The sequence below is a fragment of the Dipodomys merriami genome, unplaced genomic scaffold (assembly GCF_024711535.1).
Source record: "Dipodomys merriami isolate MVZ:Mamm:240054 unplaced genomic scaffold, mDipMer1.0.p SCAF_1297, whole genome shotgun sequence".
NCBI lineage: Eukaryota > Metazoa > Chordata > Mammalia > Rodentia > Heteromyidae > Dipodomys > Dipodomys merriami.
In genome coordinates this window covers 156,427-164,204 of record NW_027202601.1, presented here as the reverse complement: position 1 = coordinate 164,204, position 7,778 = coordinate 156,427, and positions in this window count along the sequence as shown.

Sequence of the window (7,778 nt, the reverse complement as noted above, 5' to 3'; positions counted from 1 at the left end):
CTGGGCTCTCTTTGAACCACAATCTTCAGACGTCAGTCTCCTGAGTAGCTAGCATTGCTGGTGTGAGCCACTGGCAGCTAGAAAAAACATATATTAGTTGTCCCATTTAAACATGGAAGCAGTAGGTCGATTGATACTGGTGACACGCAGATAATGATTCTTCTACTTGTTCCTCTCTGGTGTTATGACTAGTGTGATAATGCTCTTTCAACAATCATTGTTCCATTTTGTTCAGTAAACAGTTTTTCAGGGCAGGAGATCTATGAGGGGAGAATATGGGATGAAAATTTTATCTTACTTTTTGTGGCCTGGCAATAGCTTCTCAGAATGTTTGAAAGAGGAAATAAGACTCCATATCGGCCAAATTAAGGAAAAGACACACACCTGCTCTAGAAGAATGCCATAGAAGGACAAATGGGAAAACTCATCCAGGCTCAGAGCAAAGCAACAGGATGGGTTGTTCAGGAGCATGAAAATTTGTGAAGATTTTTTTACCATGGAGAGATCATTCAATGCTGGCATTTACAATATATTCCAGGACTCATATCTGTTTAAGTCTGTTTCCTCTGAAGCATGTTTGATAATGACAGAAAGGAGAAGGTAACAATGGCACATGGTTATGTTTTCTGAACGAGATTTCAACTCTCTCCCCAAATAAGTTAGGGTTGTAATGAATGACTTGGATTTCCTGAGAGAAATTCATGTTTAATTCCTTGTTTCTATTAAGGTTATCAAATGAATAACTTTAAATTTCTAAGATGTTATTATAACAAATATGAAATTTTTTATGTTATTAAGAGGCACCCAGTTTCCTTTTAGATAGAAAATATTTGGCTGGATTCCAACTAAAGTCTTTACATCTCAGGTCCTCAGGATTGCAGGCATCAGTCACCTCTCCTGGCTGAGACAAACATTTTTGGTAAGGAAAATCACTATGATATAGATCATGAGGCATGAAGAATGTAGACTAAAAAGGAATATTTTGAAAGCATTAACAATACTGAAGTTATCACAAACTTGCCGGCTTCAGTGAGGAGAACAATGAGAAAAAAGTTCCAGAGGCAGAGAATTGCAGACTAAAGATAAGTGAGTGAATATCTCTTTGTTAGCAGAGCTACTGAAGATTTCTTTTTAGAAAAATTGAGCTTCATATAGTGGTGCATGCCTATAATTCTAACTACTTATGACTTAGACTCTGGAAGGTATCGGAGGCTTGCTTTTGGTATGGTGAAAATATCAACACCTAAAACAAACGTGACACATGTTGATAAGAGAGGCAGAAGTAAGAGGATCACAGTTTGAGACAGAAGTGGGCCTTTGTGTGTATGTGGACGGTAATTATGTCATGGAGGCAAGCCTTCATGACTGGGATTTAAGTAAACAAAACCAAATAGATTTCACTCCTGATCTTTAGTACAGTGCATCACTCAGAAAAAAAAATCCTGACTCTCCTGGCATTGCAATCTTGGACCTCCAGGCTCCAGAGTGCAGAAATAAATTTGTTGTTTATAACCGATTCAGTGTCTGGTAATTTGCCATCATAGGTCAAAAGGACTAACAGTAAGCTAGTTGACAAGGACTGTTGTGGTTTCTCTTTTTTTCCCTTTTTCTTTTCTATTTTGGTGGTTGTGGGGCCTGAACTCTGGGCCCGGGAGCTGTCACTCAGCTCTTCAACTGTAGAGTAGCGCTCTACCACTTGACCCTCAGCCCCACTTCTGGCTTTTTCTGCTTATGTGGTGCTGAGGAACCGAACCCAGGGCCTCATGCATGCAAGGCAACACTCTACCACTGAGCCACCTTCCCAGCCCCAGTTTCTCTATTTTAATTTTCCATCTTTCTGGAGTCCTTCTGATATTGAAAAATGCTAAGGCTCCATAGAGAAAAGTTTTAAAATTGCCCTGTTTTCAACTCTGACTTCATAAATTTTGGAGTGTAAGGAATTACATCAAGTACCCGAGAGACCTAAGACAGCACACTTCATCTTCTTCTGCTTTGCTCATCAGCACCTGGTGCAAATGTGCACTATATAAACAAGTCAACTAACGGTAGTTATAATAAATTTAAAAATGCATAGCCAGAAAACACTTTAGAAATACCTTAGCACGGTAGTCTCATTGGCTCCCATGTCCAAAACAGGAAATGGAGGTTTAAATAGAGGTAGGTAATTTACTCAAGGTTGCAAAACTGGTATATGGGTACATTTAAACTCAGACTAATCTATATCCATACTTAGGTTAACATACCATGTGTATTTATTTTTCTGCAGAAATAAAAGGTTCATAGACCATTTTTCAAGTTCTAGACTCATATGTGCTCTCATGATATCTCTGTCCTGGGTGTTTACTGGTGCCCCGAAATCATATGAGCTGAAGTTGATAGATCTGTACCCACGCAACTAAAAATGGCTGGGACTTGGGCAACTGAAGTTAAAATCTCCCATGCACTAATAATGTGTAATCAACAGTATGGAATCATGGGCTAGAGAATAAAAAGTCTATGATGGTGCTGGGCCCACCTGACAAATCTTTCTAGGTCTCTTTCCTTCCTTCCTTTTTAGTGCTGGGGATTGAACCCAGGGCCCTGTACATATTAAGAAAGTGCCATAACACCAAGCTATATGGCCATTTCAATTTCTCCAATTTCACTTTCCAATTTACTGCTACCTAGTTCCTGATACTTTACATTCCTTGGTCATAATATTTGGAGATTACTGAACTTCATAAGCTTTTCATCATTTTACAGAATATTTGTTTTCTCCCTTCCTACGTATCATGACATTGTGCAAGAAAGATTTTCTTGAATTCCCCAGCCAGAGTTCATGGCTCATCATCAAGTTCTATTTTACCATGTATGTAATTATATTACTATATTTATAATAAGAAATCACTTAAATAATTGCTTTTCTTCAGACTATTGGTAGACCCATGTTCAATCCTAGCTTTATATAAACAGGAATAAAATTTTTCTTGTATTAGTTTCCTCTTTTTGACTTGGTACAAATTTTCTTGTTTTTGTAGAACTGTTCTATATCTATGAATATTTTTTCAGGACATTTCTGCGTATTGTATATAATACAATTAAGAGATTTCAAGCCAAAGAAGACAACTCAGAATTCTAGAGGTTAATGTCTGTAATCTGTGTTCCTGTGCACTTGGCAATGCATTTGGCATCTCAGTGTTACAACAGTAGAAATCTATATTGAAAGTTGCTTTCTTTTTTGTTTCCCATTTTGACCCATATGAAGCATTTAAGGTGTATAGCAAATTAAACATGGGAGTATGAGCTGGAAATCTTTTTAAAACTATTTTTATTGTAAAGATACTGTATAGAGGTGTTACAGGGTTACGGTTACAGTAAAGTAATGAGTACATTTCCTGTCGAGCATTGTTATGCCCTCCTTTGTTTTCCCACTACATTTCCTTCCCTCTGTACTTTCCCAACTCCTTTTTCCCCCTACCCCGAAGTTGTGAAGTTCATTTTCAACATAGTGTATTGCACATCTCATTGTTACATTTGGTCAACCTGTATCCTTGTTTCAGCATTTTGTTATTTCCCTTCCCCTCCCCACATTAGAAAAATGTATATACAAGATACAGGGAACGGGAATCAAATGCAGTAACAACAGAAGATATATATGCTGATAATCTTTAGCCTTCAAATTCCAAAAGAAAATTAAGCAATGAATGATAAAATTTGTTCATAAGGGTACTCTCAGGCTTTCAATTGATGCTCTGATTCTTCCATTAAAATAAAATCTTGTTAGAATCAAGTTCTGATCCAGGCTAAAATGGAAATACCCATGGAAATGATGACATTAATTTGCTATTAGTGAAATATGCCTTCCTTTTAGTGAAATACAATGGAAAAGGTTTGTACAAAAACTGGATGATAGAAAGAGGGATTTTAGACAAGGCATTATAGTAGGTAAGGTGTGTAAAAGTTACAAAAATGGAAATGCATGCTGGGAAAAAGAATAACTTCACAGGGAGGAGTAACTACTGTTTCAGGTGAGCCAAGTTAAGATGGATCATTTTGTAAGAAGAATGTTTGTATTTGGTTCTTTCTAACAACTAGCAGATGCTAATCTATTTATAAAAAAATAGATATTAGAATGAAAAATCCAAAAGTACTTTGATGATCCATTTAAATATTTTCGAGACAACAAAGATTTTCAGGGATAGAGACAGTTCAATTAATTATGGAATTTAGTAGCACTGGAGTCTCATGTACTCATTATAAGTAATGTTCTTAGAACAGTATGAAATTTCTAAGGATGTTTTTGGATAGGAAATATATGCATGATATAATGAGATGAAAAGTCAAATTATAAAGTAGGCTCACCCCTGCAATCCTACTGACAAGGTTGAGATTTGAGGATCATGGTTCAAAGCCAGCCCCCATTTAACCACCAAAATGCCAGAAGTGGAGCTATGGCTAGAATTGAGGAAAAAGAAAAGCTGAGAACAATGTGCAGGCCCTGGATTCAAACTCCAGTTTTGGCAATAAACAAATGAGTAATCAAACAAATATATGACCCCAAATGGTAGGAAAATATGTATAGAGGGCTCTAACTGTGGTGTTCCAGTGTTTACCTCGTGGAGCTCCAAGATGGGAACAGCACAAATATTTACTTAAAGGAAATCAAACATAACAATATGTTGGAAATGATCTGTACAACTTGGGGGAGGCGATTGAGAAAGTGAGGGAAAAAGGAAGAAAAATGAGGGAGGGAGTAACAAGTTAGATAAGAAATGCTATCACTACCTTATTTATGTAACTGGAACCCTTTTGTACATCACTTTGACAATAATACTAAGATAAAAAATAGAAACAAAACCTTTTATTTATGTCATTATATTTGAAAGTATATTTTAAGAGTTATATGCATGTTTTAAATTTCTAATGCATTGCCCCACTGTACTGGATTATACTGGAATATGGGGGGGGAATTATTTACACATGAGTCGATGAGTAAGGACCCCAATAAGAATTCTACAAAGAAGCGTCCAAATGGACCAAAGGGTCCTACTCATAATACTTTGCATCTACAGTAAATCAAACAACCTCCAAAATCCACATTATTTAATCATTTAAAGGCAAATGATGAACCAGCGTCTCCATTTGTAGAAATAGATACTTGTGACAAGGATGTAAAAGGCACCGAGAACCAAAGTGAATGATGCACAATTTTAAGGAAGATTCCATAGATAACAGAATGTGTCCCACACATTTCCAATTGTAAATCTGGGAAAGTCAGTCATCTTTGTCATACTAATAAAAACCACAAAAAAGCTAACTGTGAGATTCAAAAAGATTGCATGAGAACAGGTGTTCATTGTGACAGCAGAGCAACTGCAGTGCAAATTACTTTCTCTGTCTTTGCTTGTCTTATTCCCACCTCACTCTTGAATTCTGAAGGGGAGATTCTGGAAAGCCAGTTCTCTTTGCTCCAGTAATTAATTGGAGATATAATTTCTTCACATAGTTCTTGTATTCTCACTGTTTATTAAGCTTACTGAGTACTAATGGGATTATAAAACACAAGGAAGTCTTAACTTTTCCACTATTTTTTTTAAAATGTCTGCTGTAAGAACAACAAAGCAAAATCTCAGAAGCCATGGTACCAGAAGAAATTGAAATGTCACATATAAATACCAAATGACATTTACAAAGCACAAATACTAATTCTTCTGTGAGCTAATATGATAATTACACATGTATATTTTACAACAAAATCACCATTAAGAATACCACAGCCAATTTCAATCACAGAAGCAAAGCTGCAAAGAATTGCTAAAATTTCCACCTATTCTTTCCTAGAGTTGAGAGCATTGATTCTGCTGACATTGACTGTTTGATCCTCTTCCTCCTCACAAATAAGTGTGCCTATGTAGAACAATTTATATCTATATCTTAACTTCATGTGTGTTTAGCCTTTCTGGTCTGACCTTCAGTCTCAGTACCATCTATGTAGCATATGTAGTTTATGAGCATGAACCATCCCTTAACAAGCAGAAACATGCTCTAAAACGGTTCTAACAGAAACATATGTGATAATGGAAATATTCTGTATATGCATTGTCTAACACACTACCCACTAGCTATATGTGGCTAACGAATCTCAAATGTGAATAGTGTCTGAAAAATTAATCTTTCCAATTTCAGTTAAATGAAATTTTAAATAATAAGATTCATCTATTCACTCTTAACTGAACAGCTCAGTTTCCAAATAAGGAAGCTGAAGTTCTCACAAAGATGGTAATAAGTATGAAGTCTTGACTTTAGACATGCCAAATTCTTACTCTGGCGCACACTTAAATTCCTAGCGGTCCTGGAGGATTGAACCAAAAACCCTATACTTGTGAAACAGCATCTCTACTAGTGCCATACCTGCAGATTGTAATTGGATTGCTTATTTTGAGGTAGTATCACTATGCCTGGGACTGATTGGACTGCGGTCCTCCTAACACAGGCAAGAAAACATTGCACCCAGCAAACGGTTAGAGTTTCTGAAACTTCTTTTTATTGTCTGGGCTTGTCTGGCACTGGAATTCTCTAATCTTTGTTGCCCAAGTAGATAAGATTAATATTTGAGCCACTTTATCAAGTAAAGCTATATGATTTCAAAATATCCTGATATTGCCTGTATTTGTGCTTAACATATAGATCTAACCTTAATTTTCTCCCTCTTTTGTTTAGTACTCTGAGTTGAAATCATTGGCTTTCTCGATATACATGGCTTTGTTTTAGATGGAATCCCATAACAATAAAAAAATCTCCCAAAATTTTATGTCAAAAATCATGGAAAAGAAGGCTTCAGGTTGGAAAACAACAACAACACCGATCCTTAATTTATAAATACAATATATTTATAGTGTTAGTCAGTGCTTTCTTATATGAGAAGAGAAGGAAGGCAGAAATGTGAAAAATTTGTACATTACCAGAGTTGCTTTATTAGTCTGTAGTTGAACAAAACTTTGATTTATATATTCGCTGTTGTTGTGAATAAGGTGAATAACAATGAACCACAGATATATTTACGAGTTACGGAGAGAGAAATAATCACATTATTGGTGGGTAAGATGATACATTAACTTAGCATTTCTCTTTTTTTGTCGGTTGTGGGGCTTGAACTCAGGGCCTGGGCGTTGTCCCTCAGCGCTTCAGCTCAAGGCTAGCAGTCTACCACTTGAGCTACAGCACCACTTCCAGTTTTCTGGTGTTTATTGGAGATAAGATTTTCACAGATTTTTCTGCCTGGGTTGGCTTTGAATCTGGTCCTCAGATATCAGCCTCTTTAGAAAACTGCATACTACTTTCTACAACGAGAATACTAACCTGTATTTTGACCAAGAATGTAGAAAATTTCCTTTTCTCCACACTCTCACCATTATTACCTTTTATAATAATGGGCAAGTTTTTACTATCTGCAGTACGCCCCAGACTGGCCTTAGACTTAAATCTAACCTCCTAAGTGCTTGGAATTACAAGCCTTTACCACAGCACCTGGTTCCTTTGATTTTGTTGATAAAAGTTATAGTAGTAATGAAGTAGTATCATAGTAATTTTGAATTACATTTCCCTAATGACTTCTGGTCTCAAAGCAATAAGCCAGCATAGAAGTTGTATTAAGTACAATTTTGTTAACCCACTGTCGATCTTCAAGGATTTAAGGAAAACATGTCTATTCTGAACTTTTGTCCATTTTAAATCAAGTTTCTTGTTAATCTAATCTTTAATCTTCTATGCAAAATCAATACATAATTTAAGGTAGTAGA